General features: G+C 48.5%; 5 non-coding genes and 1 pseudogene across 5 annotated transcripts; all 6 read right to left on the reverse strand.

Annotated features, from left to right (window-relative positions):
- Positions 1–755: 755 nt before the first annotated feature.
- TRNAP-AGG (transfer RNA proline (anticodon AGG)) lies at positions 756–827 on the reverse strand. The gene has a single exon. It is a non-coding gene; the product is annotated as a tRNA-Pro (tRNA).
- Positions 828–1,290: 463 nt separating this feature from the next.
- On the reverse strand, positions 1,291–1,362 carry TRNAP-AGG (transfer RNA proline (anticodon AGG)). The gene has a single exon. It is a non-coding gene; the product is annotated as a tRNA-Pro (tRNA).
- Positions 1,363–5,050: 3,688 nt separating this feature from the next.
- Positions 5,051–6,243, reverse strand: LOC149333858 (uncharacterized; annotated as a pseudogene).
- A 228-nt stretch (positions 6,244–6,471) lies between these two features.
- Positions 6,472–6,543, reverse strand: TRNAP-AGG (transfer RNA proline (anticodon AGG)). The gene has a single exon. It is a non-coding gene; the product is annotated as a tRNA-Pro (tRNA).
- Positions 6,544–6,714: 171 nt separating this feature from the next.
- Positions 6,715–6,786, reverse strand: TRNAP-AGG (transfer RNA proline (anticodon AGG)). The gene has a single exon. It is a non-coding gene; the product is annotated as a tRNA-Pro (tRNA).
- Positions 6,787–6,959: 173 nt separating this feature from the next.
- Positions 6,960–7,031, reverse strand: TRNAP-AGG (transfer RNA proline (anticodon AGG)). Its single transcript has one exon. It is a non-coding gene; the product is annotated as a tRNA-Pro (tRNA).
- Between the last annotated feature and the right edge of the window lie 9,543 nt (positions 7,032–16,574).

Raw genomic sequence — 16,574 nt, forward strand, 5'->3', positions numbered from 1 at the left:
ATCAGTTCACTGGAGGACAGCTCCGTTGAGCATTTTATGGATGCCTTAGCCGTGCCGCAGCAGCTTGCCTAGATGCTTTGTCCAACCTGATCGGCACGCACCAAACTTGAAAATAAATTGTTTTCCCACAGCCTCTGCCACCATGCTCTTGGGCCCCCTTTCTTTACTCCCCAGGGTGGCTGGTGGTAGCGCAAACCATCCTGTGCGGGCTAAAAGCGTGATTCTTTTAACTCAAAGCAATAAACGGGTCTTTTTTCTGGAATTCTTTCGCGCCCTCTATTATGAATATTTGCTAGGTAGAATGGTATGTACATCCATCCACAGTGCCGGTCATTGGCGAGTGGGTTAATTGCATGTGGCAGCGTTCGAAAGCTGGATGCCATTATTCGAAAGCCGGACACCATTATTCGAAAGCTGGCTACCAATGTTTGAAAGTTGGCTACCAATGTTTGAAAGCTGGCTACCAATGTTTGAGAGTTGGATACCTGTATGAGACCTTTGCTGGTCCATGCTGCAGAACGAACATCGGTACTGCGTTGGCCGCTTGATCGTCCGAACATTGGCCCAAAACTGGCATGAAAGTAGGTCCAATGTGTAAAGTGGTAGCGCTCGGCCCAAATGCCAGTGTAGGACCGATGTCCGTGCCAATTTTTGCCAACAGTTGACCGACCTTCGGCCAATGTTGTGCTGCCTGGGTAGATACCACGTTGGGTTATCTGGTTCTTTTAACAGCTCATGCAAAAGAAAAAGTAATCGGGCTCGTCCGGGATTTGAACCCGGGACCTCTCGCACCCTAAGCGAGAATCATACCACTAGACCAACGAGCTTTTTTTTTCTTTATTGCCTGGCTTTGACATTACACAACAAAATGGCGGGACACAATGAACACTTGGTGTTGATATAGTCAGCCTGCCAAGGGCTGGCTTCGTCACATTAAAATTCATTTAGAGACATCAAAGGCTCCACCCTTGACAACCACTCGGAAGCCTCGCCAACAGCTTTGACCCTATCAACAAACCGGTGCACAGTTTCACGAAAATAAGTTGCACACTGGAACGTTATCAGTCAAAATGTTTTTACAGGATAAGGGCTTATTCCTTCCCTAGACCAACGAGCCAGGTGGGAAAAGCACGGCGGCCTCCTCATCTCATCGAGGTAACGTTGCAGCCGGCAGCTTACATCGGAAGTGACGTAGCGTTCACTTCGTCTACTCCTAATTGCTGGAAACGTATAGATACCACGTTGGGTTATCTGGTTCTTTTAACAGCTCATGCAAAAAAAAAAGTTATCGGGCTCGTCCGGGATTTGAACCCGGAACCTCTCGCCCCCTAAGCGAGAATCATACCCCTAGACCAACGAGCTTCTTTTTTATCTTTATTGCCTGCTAATACAGTGACAGGTCACACAAATGAATACATACATATACACTGAATCAGCACGTCAGCTTGTGATGCCGATATTTCAAAATTTCTTCAGACACACTAAGTCATCAAGGATGGTAACCCACTCAGGGGGTTCATTTTGTGCACGATACACTTCTCTAATATATGGAACACTTTCGATTAGGTTATCGCGCGTAGATCGCACACTGGCATCTGCGTGCCGAAAAGCCATTCTCGTCTTCCACAAGCTGTGGAGGCCCAGGACCATGAACATATCAAATGGTATCCCTTGTTCGCTTTCAACTGGCAGAAATCGTATTCTTTAGGGTGTTATGGGGAGATCTTTTTTTAAAGTGCGCTGCAAAATATCCCAGTGGAAGACTGCGTCCCAGCATTCAATGAGGCATGTTCAATTGTTTCCGGCTTTTTACACAGTAAGCAATCGGTTGTCCAAGGCACGAAAATACCTTTCTGTTCAAGCCATACTTTAACGGGGAGTGTGTTTGTGTGCAACTGGAAGAAAAGCGTTTTGGCCGCAGGTCTTAAAGGCATCCTTCCGACTCGCTTCAGTACATCTTTACCTGAGCCTCCAGAGTACACCGTCCTATACAATGGGGTGGGCAGCATGCTGTCAACTAAGTCTGCGTACAGTTGTTTCTTTGTCACTGAGGACAAATGCTCCAAAGAAAAACGTGCACAAAGTATTCTAAAGGAAGCAACTACTTCTCGATAGTAGCCGGTCACTCTTACACTGGCAACATTGGATGTGGAAACAACAAACTCAGGCAGTGTTTTCGTCAATCTCGCCTGGATGACTGTACGGAGAAAATCGTTACTTTCATCTCGCAGGAAGAAGAATCGCGATACGATCTGTCGTATAAACAAGTGTGAAAGCCCTAGTCCACCATCGCGAACTTTGCGAAAAAGGTTTGTACGGCTGGTCCGCTCCAAAGTGGAGTTCCAGATAAAGACGGCAAACACTCGGTGCATCTTTTGCACATTTATACGAGGCATGAACAACACTTGCATCATATACTACACTTTGGCAATCAAAAAAACATTGCACGCTGCCGCACGCGCGAACACCGATAATCCGCGACCCTGCCATCCTTTTGTTTTTTCCCTCAACTCTTCTGTTTGTTCACTCCAGAACTGCGTCGAGTCCCTATAGTGCTGAAGGGGCACCCCGAGATACCGTGCAGGCACTGAAGTCCACTGTATACCCGCGAAATTGGCGGGTGTCGTATTCCAGCTCCCATGCCATATTCCCACACTTTTTTCGAAGTTAATCTGGGCACCAGTATAGCAACAGAAATTTCTGGCAATGCGCACAGCCTCTATCACGCTTTCTCTGTCCTCGCAGAAGACTGGAACGTCATCTGCATAAGCCAGCATTTTAACTTCAGCGGCGTGCAGTCTAAAACCACGTATGTTTGCATCAAGGATGACTGCCCTACAGAAAGGTTCGAGGTATATGGCAAAAAGGAGAGGAGACAAGGGACACCCTTGCATCACAGAGGAGCCTACTAGCACCCTTGAACTAAGACACTTGTTGATGATAATCTGCATTGAACATTCTTCATAAGCCATTTTGACACCGTCTAAAATTATGCTCCCAACATTACAGTGCTGTAGTATACTGAAAAGCACCTCATGCGAGACCCGGTCAAAGGCCTTCGCAAGGTCAAGCTGTAACATGGCCACTCGACCCTCAAGGGCATCACAACATTCTAGTACACTTCTTGCGATGTGGGTGTTCGTTGAAATTGTTCGCTCTCTAATGCCGCACGTCTGATGTGGCCCTACTAGCTCTTTAATTACCACTTGTAATCGTCCAGCTAGTACTTTCATAAAAATTTTGTAGTCTGTATTGGTGAGAGATATCGGTCTATATGAGCCTACAAGAAGGAGCTTTTCCGGATCATCGGTTCTTGGAATCAGCACTGTGTGTGATGTCCGGAATGAAGGAGGGACTTTTTTAATTTCATACGCTTCTGACAGAAGTTTATGCAAAATGCACGCCAATTCTTGACTGAAAGCTTTGTAAAAAGCTGCGCCTAGGCCGTCCGGCCCTGGCGATTTGCCCGACGGCAGCTTCTCTATTGCTGTTTTGATCTCGCTCACACTTATTGGCATTTCTAGGCTGTCCTTAACATCGTCATCCAGTCTTGGCATTCCGATCATGAAATCGCTGTCGAAGCCTGGCTCGAGGCGTGTGACATTGCCGAACACATCGCGATAATGGTCGATAAAAGCATTCTCGATCACCGCGGGATCTGACGTCATTTCATTTTGGAAACGTATCTGCTTGATCTCGTTTCTTGACGCCTGCCGTTTTTCATCGCTCATTGCGCGCTTGTTTGGCACCTCACCCATCCATAACCTTTCACTACGAGAACGTATGACTGCAGCCTTGTATCGCTCTGTATCGATAACTTCTAGTTCATGTCTCACTTTCTTCACATTCTCAGCCAATTGATCTTGGTCGAAGTTTTGTACGTTTAACAGAAATTCCAGTTCCCTGCAGCTCTTTTTGCTTCTGCAGTTCTTCGTGCTTCCGGCTGCTTCCTCTTTCGATTGCAATGAGCTTAACTTGGCTCTTAAATTCCTCCCATGCAGCCCGAAAGTTTTCATGCTTCATTGTCAGCATCTCTGTTATTTTTCCCTTAACTCTGCTTGAGAACAGTTCATCATCAAGAAGCTTTTCATTGAATTTCCACATGTCCAAGTTAAATCGTGCCTTCTTAGTTTTTTTTTCCGAGTGCGAAGCTCACCAAGCTATGATCTGTGAATGATAGTGGTGTGACACTGTAACTGTTACATAGGGACATCAAGTCTAGTGAAATATACACTCTGTCCAACCTTGCTCGGCTCTCTCTCTGATTGTGTGTGTACTGCGGAAGCATACCGCCATTGAAGACTCGGCCCACATCTTCTAGGTTGTGCTCCTCAATTAGTGAGCTCAAAAGGAGAGCACTTTTGTCACGAACATGTGCACCTCTGAATCGATCCTCCGCAAAACACACACAGTTAAAATCACCGAGAAATATGACAAAGCGATCACACTTTAAGTACTGCTCAATGTACTCAAAAAATACCATTCGGTCATTCACATTGTTAGGCGCATAAACGCATATGATCCGCCACAAGGATTCAGAAAAAGAAAAATCTACAATAAGCATGCGGCCAGTTTGGCAAACAGTCATACTCTCTTCAATAATGCCAGCACTCTTCCGTATCAGCAGTGCGCACCCGCCTGACATGCCATTAGCATGGCATACACACACATTATAATGCGCGGTAAAAGGCATCACCAAGCGATCGGTCTGCTCTTGAGTCTCGACCTTAGTTTCTTGTATCACGATGACATCGAGTTCCTTCTCCATACAGAGGCGACTAAGTTGATACTCTCGCCTACGTGCTCCAAGGCCACGAACATTCAAGGTGGCAACTCTTAATGCTGTCTATAGTCTCAGAGCCATTTATCTTATAGAGCACACCGATCGCACAGTACCTCTGGGTAACTACTGATATTAGCGCTTTGCAACAAGCAAGCAATTGGCAGCACAATTCCCACGCGTACCTTTACGGTGTACGCAGCGGCTACTTCTGAAAAGGCGCCCATCTTTTGACGACGCTGGCCTGGACGCCCCAGTAGGCGCCACGTCCTACAGAGGCGGTGTTGCCGCCGGCCGTCTGTCCGGCGGAATGTTCGGTTTCGGACGCAAGGGCGCCCGACGGCCCACCAGTGCTTTCGGCGGGGGTTCATCGTTGCTCTCGTTGCCAAGGTTCTCGTGCTGGTTGTTGGCTGAGTTCCTTGACCTTTTTGTCGCCGCGTTGCTTACACCCGATTCTGCGACGTCCATCAAATCGCTTCCAGGTGCGTGTTTTGCTGCATCCACCTCGGTAGCGGCTGGTTCGGTGGCCAACTCCTTCACATTTTCATCGCTTGGCTTTTCCTCTTGAGCTTTCTGCTCAGTCGGTTGCACTGTACCCGCGTTCGGTAGGCTGGTGGTATGCTCAGACGGCATTCCGGCCGTGTCCGACGGCCGACTCTTCGTGCGGGAGGCCTCAGCGACGTCAGCCTCGTCCATGAAAAGGTCCGCCACGTCTTCCTTGGGCGCCGGTCCTGTTACCGACGCATACGTCCTTTCACACTGCGTTTCGTCATGGCCGTAGCGACGACAAAGCGTACATTTCAGGACGCGGCAGTCACGTCGAACATGACCGGTGTTTCGGCATTTCAAGCACAACGGTGCTCTGCCAGGTACAACAACCAAGGTCTGCTCATCGGCGATACAAAGTTGGTGGGGCAGGTCTTCCACGGTGAGACCCGTCCGCAGAACCAAGGACACCACTCGCGTTGACGATGATTTTTCTTGCACGCCGTGAACACGCCATTTCTCCCGGCAAACGTCAATCACCTTTCCGTAAGGTGAGAGGGCTGTCCGTATGTCATCGTAAGCATGTTGTACAGCGTCCAATGCAGCTTCAATTGCACCGCCTGGTTGGCTGGGTCGACCACAATACACCGATGCTCCTTCACTTTCATGTTCTTGACGCTTGCGAGCCTCTTGACGCCTTCGTCGCTCTTGAAGGTGATTGCCCAAACGTGGCTCATCTGATACGCCCCAAGGGCGATAACATCGGGCAGTAGGCCTAAGCCCGCCAGCGCATCGCGGAAGTGCTCCACGCGATACGGCCTGGCCCGCACATCAGCATGCAAAAACAACGTATTTAAAACAATACGGCCTGTCGGCAGTTGAGGCAGCAACACTTGATATTCCGGGTCTTCAGTATCAAAAATCCTGTTACCGCGGCCCTGCTGGGCCGCTGAAGTCGCTCCTAAGGAGCCCTGCATCCTGCGTCCGTTCACGAGCGTGGCCGGAAGCAGAATCCCTAGACCAACGAGCCAGGTGGGAAAAGCACGGCGGCCTCCTCATCTCATCGAGGTAACGTTGCAGCCGGCAGCTTACATCGGAAGTGACGTAGCGTTCACTTCGTCTACTCCTAATTGCTGAAAACGTATAGATACCACGTTGGGTAATTTGGTTCTTTTAACAGCTCATGCAAAAAAAAAAAAGTTATCGGGCTCGTCCGGGATTTGAACCCGGGACCTCTCGCACCCTAAGCGAGAATCATACCCCTAGACCTACGAGCCAGGTGGGAGAAGCACGGCGGCCTCCTCATCTCATCGAGGTAACGTTGCAGCCGGCAGCTTACATCGGAATTGACGTAGCGTTCACTTCGTCTACTCCTAATTGCTGGAAACGTATAGATACCACGTTGGGTTATCTGGTTCTTTTAACAGCTCATGCAAAAAAAAGTAATCGGGCTCGTCCGGGATTTGAACCCGGGACCTCTCGCACCCTAAGCGAGAATCATACCCCTAGACCAACGAGCCAGGTGGGAAAAGCACGGCGGACTCCTCATCTCATCGAGGTAACGTTGCAGCCGGCAGCTTACATCGGAAGTGACGTAGCGTTCACTTCGTCTACTCCTAATTGCTGAAAACGTATAGATACCATGTTGGGTAATTTGGTTCTTTTAACAGCTCATGCAAAAAAAAAAGTTATCGGGCTCGTCCGCGATTTGAACCCGGGACCTCTCGCACCCTAAGCGAGAATCATACCCCTAGACCAACGAGCCAGGTGGGAGAAGCACGGCAGCCTCCTCATCTCATCGAGGTAACGTTGCAGCCGGCAGCTTACATCGGAAGTGTCGTAGCGTTCACTTCGTCTACTCCTAATTGCTGGAAACGTATAGATACCACGTTGGGTAATTTGGTTCTTTTAACAGCTCATGCAAAAAAAAAGTTATCGGGCTCGTCCGGGATTGGAACCCGGTACCTCTCGCACCCTAAGCGAGAATCATACCCCTAGACCAACGATTTTTTTTTTATTTCCTTTTTCACAAGTACACACAATATTCACAAGTTGAAAACGCTTGCCAGCTTTCGGCGAGCGTGGGCATTTAAAACAGTTTCATATTGACAAGGTCATCTAACACAGGCAACCACTCTGGTGGTTCAGCCCGCACTTTGAAAGCCTCACGAAGAAATACAACACTTTCCTTGAAGTATTCTCTGGCAGGTTGGGGATTTACGTCTTCGTGGTGCACTGACATTCTTGTTTTCCATATGCTATGAAGACATAGTACCATAATCATATCGTACGGCACCCCTTCGTAGTTTGAGGTCGGGAGGAAGCGGATGCCATATGGCGCTACCGGCAAATCTTTTCTCAAAGTGCGCTGCAATATGTCCCATAAGAATGTTGCATCTTCACAATCAAGAAAAATATGGTCAATGGTTTCTGGTTCCCTGCACTGTAAGCAGTCTATCGTCCATGGCACAAAGATACCCTTCTGCTCCAGCCACGGTTTAACGGGGAGAGTTCCGGTGTGCAAATGAAAGAAAAAAGTTTTCGCAGTTGGCCGCACTGGCATCCGCTTCACTCTTTTCAGTACGTCTTTGCCAGGCCCTGCTGAGCAAAAGGTGCGATACAGTGGTTCTGGCATAGATACATCAACAACAGCTTTATACAATTGCTTTCGAGCCACGGTGCTCAGATACTCGAATGAAAAACGCGTGGCGAGGAACTGGAAAGACCAGACCACTTCTCGTAGGAAGCCTCGCACACTCGGTCCACTGACTTGGGCAGAAGACACTATGAACCCTGGCATCATGTTACAAAGTGCGTTTGGATCACAGTACGAAGGAAACCGTTCATTTGGTTTCGCACAAAGAGAAATCTAGAAACTACCTGTTTTCAAAACAAGTGTGCCAAGCCCAGTCCGCCACTCTTCACTGAGCGAAATAAATTTGTACGGCTCGTACGCTCCCATGTTGATCCCCATATATACACTGCAAGCACTCTATGCAGCCTTTGAATGCTTGCTTTCGTCGCACACAATGCCTGGAGGACGTACCAGATCTTCGCTACCAGAAAGATATTGCACACAGTAGACCTTGCGAATATAGAAAGGTTTCGCCCTCCAAACTTCGTAGATTTTTCCCTTATTAGTTCTGCTTCATTTCTCCAATAGTCATTTGTGTCTTTGTAGTGGTTTAAAGGTATTCCTAGATATTTCGTTGGAACCAATGTCCACTGCATGCTTTCGAAGACTGCAGGAGGAGTGTCCCACTCTCCATGCCAAAAGCCTAAGGATTTGTCCCAATTGGTAACGCTGCCTGTCACTTTGCAAAAATTAGTCGCAACGCTGACAGCTTTAGTGATACTTGCTTGGTCAAAACAGGAAACCGCAATGTCGTCAGCGTAGGAGAGCAGTTTAACTTCACTTGTGCTCAACTGAAAACCTTTTATTGCACTGGACGATATGATTTTCAAACAGAAAGGCTCCAGGTAGAGCGCGAACAGCAATAGAGATAAAGGACATCCTTGCCTGACAAAGGTCTTGATCTGAAAACTGACTGTTAATGTTTTATTAATTATAATCCTGCTAAAAATATCTGCGTAACACATTTCTACACCTTCCAGCAGGACTGTACCGACGTTGATGTGTTCTAAAATGCTGAAAAGGACATTATGCGCAACTCTATCGAAGGCCTTCTCCAGATCTAGTTGCAACATCGCTACCTTCCCGCATAAGGCATCGCAGCACTCTAGGACGGTTCTAGCTACGTGTATGTTCGTTAGAATGGATCTTCCTTTAATACCACAAGTCTGGTGCGGTCCCACAAGCTCAGCTATAACACTTTGAAGCCTTCTGCCTAAAATTTTTGCAAAGACCTTATAGTCCGTGTTCGTTAGGCTTATTGGTCGATATGATCGCACTAACAACAACGTAGCCTGGTCATCTGTTTTGGGGATCAACACAATGTGGCTTTGCCTAAAAGAAGGCGGTAATTTCTTAACTCTGTATGCTTCTTTGAAAACGTTATCAAGAACTACTGCTATCTCCGTTTTAAAGGCTTTGTAAAATTCTGAGCCAAAGCCATCAGGCCCTGGCGACCTCCCTGCACTTAATTCATCAATCGCCCACTCTATTTCTGAAACGATAATGGGCACTTCAAGATTTGTCTTTTCCTTTTCTTCAAGCTTTGGCATGAGCCTAAGGAAATCTCTTTCAAACCCTTCTAGTATCTGCGGTTCGTGGCCAAGCAGTTCTTGATAATAGTCGACAAAAGCGCGGCGTATCAGTTCTTGGTCTTGCACAACTTCACCTCTGTATCTTATCGCTTTTATTTCATTGCGCGACGCGTAGCTTTTTTCTCCTGAAAGGGCACGTTTAGTCGGTGTTTCACCCATATACGAGGTCTGTTAGGAAAGTATCCGACTTTATTTTTTTTGCGAACACCTGATGGATATGAAACAAGCGCGCTTGCATCACGTGACCTTGAACCTTCGTGCGCATGCACGAATTTTTTCCCGCCTGCCGATAGCGTCAGTCGCTGGGACGCAGCATTTGAGTGAGGCAGTGCGCAGTGCTCTCGTCGGTTTTTTTATTGCAAGGAAAATGGCGGAGTGACAGGAGCAGCGCTACTGCATCAAATTATGCCATAAACTGGGTGACAGCCAAGTGGAAACCATTCTGAATATTCAGACGGCTTTCGGCGACGATGCTATGAGCAGCGCAAAGATTAATCAGTGGTACTCTTGATTTAAAGATGGCCGCACATCGGTGGAGAGCGAGCCACGCTCCAATCGGCCATCAACATGCCGAAATCACCAGGTCATTGCCGAAGTGAACGCTGTGGTGATGCGGGACCGTCGCGTGACTATCCGAGAAATTGAGGAAGAGGTGGACATGAGCAATTTTTCCGCACATTCCATTATCACCGAAGATTTGGCCATTAAGAGAGTTGCGGCGAAATTCGTGCCGAAGCTGCTCACGGTGGAGCAAAAGCAGCTTCGTGTTGAAGTCTCACAGGACATGATGGATTCCGCAAACAGTGACTCCGGCTTCATCAACATCATAATAACTGGTGACGAGTCTTGGGTGTACAGGTACGACCCGGAAACCAGATCCCAGGCGTCACAGTGGAAGCATTCCACGTCACCAAGACTTCAGAAGGCCCGCCAAGTGCGCAGCAATGTGAAAGTGATGCTGACTGCTTTCTTTGATACTCTCTGTGTGGCAAACCACGAATACGCACTCCACAGGGTCAAACAATGACCAAACAGTGCTACAGAGATGTCCTTTGTTGCCTACGTGATGCTGTGCGGCGGAAGAACCCGGAGTTGAGGTCAACAGGAAAGTGGCGCATCCATCACGACAATGCTCCTGCACATGCCTCGCACTTGATTCAGACTTTTTTGGCGAAAAACCAGACTCCTGTAGTTCAACAGACTCCTTACTCTCCTGATATGGCCCCTGCGATTTCTGGCTGGTTCCCAAAATCAAAAGGCCATTGAAAGGAGCGCGATTTCAGACAAGGAAGAACATTATGGCTGCAACGACAGCTGAGCTAAACTCCATTCCGAAAGGGGCCTTTTCGGAATACTTCCCAAAATGGCAGCACTGCTGGGAGAAGTGTGTGGAGTCCCAAGTAGACTACTTTGAAGGTGACTAGGTTTGGAACGCTCCAGTTATGCAAGTATGAAATGCTTTTAGCCCCTGTTGTCGGCAGCGTGGTGACGTCACGCGGAGACCGAGAGCCATCATCCGGGTACTGAAATCCACTCATCCGGGCACTGAATTCCAGTCATCCGGGCACTGAATTCCAGTCACCCGGGCACTGAATTCCAGTCATCCGGGCACTGAATTCCAGTCATCCGGGCTCTGAATAAAAGGGAAGTTTAATCAACAGTGCAAACAAACAAAACATTGGAAACACTCATGACTGAGGGCAAAACAAATGTATACAAAGTGGGTGGCCACCCAGAAACACCATGACCTTATTTTAACACACCGTACATATCACAAATTACAGCCTATAGCGCATAGAACGAACACTGGACAAAGAAGAATCAGCCTCCCGTAGCAACGACGCACGGGGGGAGGGGGGGGGGGCAAGGATCTTTCTCAGGGTGATTGGCCCTTTCAAAATTATACACCACCATCCTCGAACAAACCAGCATAGTCGGTAAAGAGCAGGGGGGGGGGGGGGGCGGCCCGGCTAACACCGCAGCGCCGGCATAACCAGCCGACCTTCGTGCACGACAAAGAAGCGTGTGTGCCACCGTCGCAGAAACCGCGCCTCCCCATCCGCTGCAAGCCTTTCAGACAGGTATTGCCAGATGAGGAGACGCAGGCTCTGCAACGCGGGGTACATAGCCGTCGCCGGTTCACGCCGGGCTTCGGCCAGACAGCGGCGACGCCACAAAACAAACATAGCGGACATAAACACTAGTTTGCCAAAATAATCCCGTGGTTGCCGGATGCCTGGCCCGGCACGAACTGAAAACATCCGATACACCTGCCACCACATTATCCGGGCAACACGGCACTCAAAGAAAGTGTGTCGCGCTGTCTCTCGCGCTCGCACTGGGCGTTGGGCACAAGGCCCCATGATAAGAGGCGTTCGCGCGTGGGGAGGACTCTCCATCTCCTCCTCCACTCAAAGTCGCGAACCTGCGGAGGGAGACGACTTGTGCACCACGTGCGCCACTTGCGTACCGCGGTGCGCCGCTGGTCGTCGGCGCCAAGGCGCACGCTCGCGATCAACTCGCTCAGCCGAGACGCGGGCGAGAGCCGTCATCCGGGCTCTGAAACGTGAACATCCGGGCACCGTACGAGACTTAACGAGATTTAACGAGACTCTCTAAGCCCTCCTACGCGACCGGCATGCAAGCGCCGGTTGGTCTCCAAAGGAGTCACAAAAAATAACTGCTTCCAGTGCCTTCTCAATGTTTATCCAGATATCAGTCGCTGTGCGTTTGATAATGCACGGAATTATAATTTCCGCTTTCTAATAACGCGTGCAAAAAGCACATAAATGCCACGATACACTTCGTTGTCATACGTGATCTCTTAGGGGCTTCGCGCATTGAAGCAAAGCCGCGCAGGCGCACAGGGGCCCGGGGGAGAAGCGCTACGTTCAAAGGGCAAGGCATCGCGCCGAACGGGTGGTGGCGTTCCTCACTTACATTACGGTGCGGTTCGGCTGTCCACCGAGATGGCAGAGAATTACTGCGCCATTTCCTTTCCTCAAAAAACCTTGCGTTCAAATGGCAAGGCATCGCGCTGAACGGGTGGTGGCGTTCCTCCCTTCCTGTACGGTGCGGTTCGGGTGTCCACCGAGATGACATTACGCCCGTAAACATTTCATGCTTACTCTACTCTCGGTTACGGGAGAGGCAGAAATTTTTTTTCTTTTCAGGAAACGTCATCCGGGTTTGGTTTATTGGGGTTTAACGTCGCAAAGCGACTCAGGCTATGAGAGGTGCCGTAGTGAAGGGCTAAGGAAATTTCGACCACCTGGGGTTCTTTAACGTGCACTGACATCGCACAGTACACGGGCCTCTAGAATTTCGCCTCAATCGAAATTCAGCTGCCGCTTCTTTAGGCACTTGCACATAGCACAGGCTTGCCTATAGTCGTGACCTTCGGAATCAGTAGACTTGCCTTGCATTTACATCAGAGTATTCCTGATTGGCCTAGTGCGCTGTAGCTGAATTCGTCAGTAGCAGCGGGGTCCTCTAAATTCACCGGTATCCTGAGAACGCAGACGCACACTTTTCGCAGAACTGAATAGAATGATGGTGTTAGTTTCCTGTTTTGTAATGAAAACAAAGTTTTCAAGTAAAGTTCTAACCTCTGTGTCGTCCACAGAAGCCGCACACCACTGGTACTTTTGTTCACTTGCGGTGTATGGAGCAGTGTGCTCTAGTATTCCTTAAAATCCTTTAAAATATTCATAGTTTCGGAATCATCTCATGTGCTAAAAGCCTACATATAGATATCACAAAATGAACAAGGGAGGGGAAAACCTCAGTTTGCTAGAGCCAACGTTTCGACAAGGGGACTTGTCTTCGTCTGGGCAAAGCGTTCATCATCGGCAGGGATTATATAGGGCCTTCGCTCCGAGGAGGAAGGCCCCGGGGGTGGGGAAGGAAAGTGGTGTGGGAGGGGATGCGTGTCAGGAAGGGGAGGGAGGTGAATCATCATTCGCTAGGCTGCAATAGTGCAACAACCTATATCCGGGGGGTATGCAATGAACAAAAGGCTTTGAAGGGGCTGCGACGGGGGGGGGGGGGGAGGCGCTGGGTGAACCTGCAAAACTCAGATAAAAGGATTAGTCAGCGTGGTACAGGGAAATGATAACAAGCGAAAAAAAAGGGGGGGGGGCTGGCACTGGAAGGAGAAAGGAAGGGGGGCATTTCCAAGGAAGGACTAGGCAGGGGGGGCCTTGTCCCTTGTCGAAACGTTGGCTCTAGCAAACTGAGGTTTTCCCCTCCCTTGTTCATTTGGTGATCGCCAAGGACCATCTACCGCACCCTCTCTCTACCATGGACTTCAGTCAACGGAAGATGACGGAACAAGGTAAGCCTGTCCCCCTTCTTTCATTGGCACATGTAGCGTTGATAGGTGATAGTCAATACAAGCACATGCACAATCACTTTCCTCCCGGAGAACATGCACCATACATTAGGTTTCAGAGCGGCGCCAAAACCAATGACATAAGGAAACTGATAGCCGCTGCACCACAGAACATCACGCACTTCGTCATTCACTGCGGGACTAATGACCTGAAACACAGCAGTGCGGAACAGACCATTGAGGCCATGAATACACTGGTACACGAGGTCCATGCCAACAGACCAAACACGAAACTGCACTTGACAACCGTGCTTCCTAGGGTAGTCACCTTGCACCACAGACACATGCCACAATTCCGCCAACTCGCAGCTCACGCACAGGACTCGTTTAAGCTCAACAATTTTTTGCTGGACATGGAACATTACCAAACAGACGTTGAAATCATCCACCACGCTACAGCCCACTCATGCTCCCTCTCCCACTCTGGCCAACACTCAACAACAGACCACCCACAAAAGAGACAACACCCCTGAACGAACACAGCCTGCCCCCGCTAGGACCCAGGACACCTCCACACAGTTCACTCCAGAGACTCGCGACGCTGGCACACAGACGGTAACCGTGGATCCCACACCAGCGGAACAGCACGTAGGAATCACACCGAAAGTAGCCACTAAACAACAAAGCGACCACTTCACACACACACCTAAGCGATTAGTGACGCACACTAGCACCCAGATTGTCACCGACGCGGACCTCGACACCGATACCACCCCCAAACAGAAGTCCCCTAAACACACAACACCCGTCAAGAGGTCCACTCGGCACAAGCGCAGATGACTCACATCTGGCAGCACCAATCGCCCCGAACCCAAAAGACGAAATTTCCTGGTCGCCAGAAAAATAGCCACTAAACAAACTAACTACCGATTCCACCTACACACTTACAAATCCTACTCGCAGCGCAGGACAATACCAAAAGGACTTCGAGTTAATGTTAGGTGCTCCCTCGGTGCGCTCAGGCCTGAACTGCTCGCTCGATGGGAAAAGGTTTCAAATGACGCATCCCTTTCATTCATAGCTATTTTAAAAGAACATTGTCAAGAGCAGTTAAATTCCCTCGATGATCAACTTAGTAAGATAGAACTAAATTCGGGCGAAAGCCAGGCACTAGCAGATTTTGTAGCCAGAAAGGAACGCAAGCTGCACGATAAACAGCAGCATAAACAAATTAGAGATAAATTTCCGCTAGATACGAATACATCTGGACAGTTTAACAACCGCCCTCCAATTTCGATACAGACAAAAGATGCGTATTTTCCGCCGCAGGACACTGACAGCAACATTGTCGATATTTCCAAATCCCTAAGTGATAGCGACAAACGGATTCTGAAGCATGGCCTTACATTTTGTCCAACTAACAATAATTTTAACGAGTATGAACTTCACAGAGACCTCACAGAATTTGCGCGAAGATTGCGAATTAAGGAATTCTTTGCCGAAAAAGCAAACACCCCAATTACTAACCTAGCTCTTTCCTGTAACACGTGGTCAACACGTGCTCACCCTACTGCAGTAACCAGCCTTAATCCCATCCCTCTCAAAGCCGAAAGCACGTGGACGCCGGAAGCGCAGCAGAGTCCCGAATTAGACTTGTACATTAAATCTGTCTCGAAAGAAATTATAGACCAAACAAAGCAAGCTCGAAAATGCAGAAACGTTACCCCAACGGAACAGGCTACTCTGAACCACTTAGCTTCTAGAACCGATATAGTCATTAAACCTGCAGACAAAGGAGGTAGCATAGTTATCCTGCCAGCCGAAAAATACAAAAAAGAAGCTTTTAGGCAACTTAACAACCCTTGTTATTATAGGAAATTAGATTCAGATCCCACTTCAGAGTTCTGCAAATTGATTCTGAACAAACTGGCAAACTTACTATCAAGAGAACTAATCACGCAGTCCGATTACCACTTCTTAAATCCGCTAAACAAACAGGCAGGACGCTTTTACCTACTTCCCAAAATCCATAAGGTTTCCGCAGAAGACTTGTTTACCGCAGATATCCCCGGCAGACCTATCGTTTCAAACAATAACACGCCCACAGAGAACTTATCAATTTTCCTGAACAACTATCTTGCAGATATTCCCACCCACCTCCCTTCCTTTGTCGAGGATACACCGCACTTTCTCCGCATAATAGAGTCTCTGAATGACGCTTCCATTATCCCAGCAGATAGCATACTTGTCACACTTGACGTCGCCGCTTTGTACACAAATATTCCCATTAATGAAGGTATCGACGCACTCTTAAAAATTCTAACTCAAAGTCCTCACCCGCACGAAACTGAAGTGTACCTCACGCTACTTGAATTGGTACTAACACTCAACTACTTTGAATTCAATTCTTCTTACTACCTTCAAGTATTTGGAACAAGCATGGGCACTCCCTTCGCACCCACCTACGCGAACATTTTTATGGGGCTACTAGAATCTAAACTTCTAAATTCATTTCTAAAAAAACCACTCATATACCTGCGGTACATAGACGATATTTTCATGATATGGGAGCACGGGGCTGAGACCCTGAAGGCATTCGTCACACATTTCAATTCATTCCACCCCAGCATTAAATTCACCTTCAACTCCTCGAAAACGCAAGTCAATTTCCTTGACACCACTGTCCATTTAGAAAATAGCAAGCTCAAAACCACACTTTACAGGAAGCCTACTGACCGACAACAATAC

The sequence above is a fragment of the Amblyomma mixtum genome, chromosome 8 (assembly GCF_055824585.1).
Source record: "Amblyomma mixtum isolate Tamu chromosome 8, ASM5582458v1, whole genome shotgun sequence".
Lineage (NCBI taxonomy): Eukaryota > Metazoa > Arthropoda > Arachnida > Ixodida > Ixodidae > Amblyomma > Amblyomma mixtum.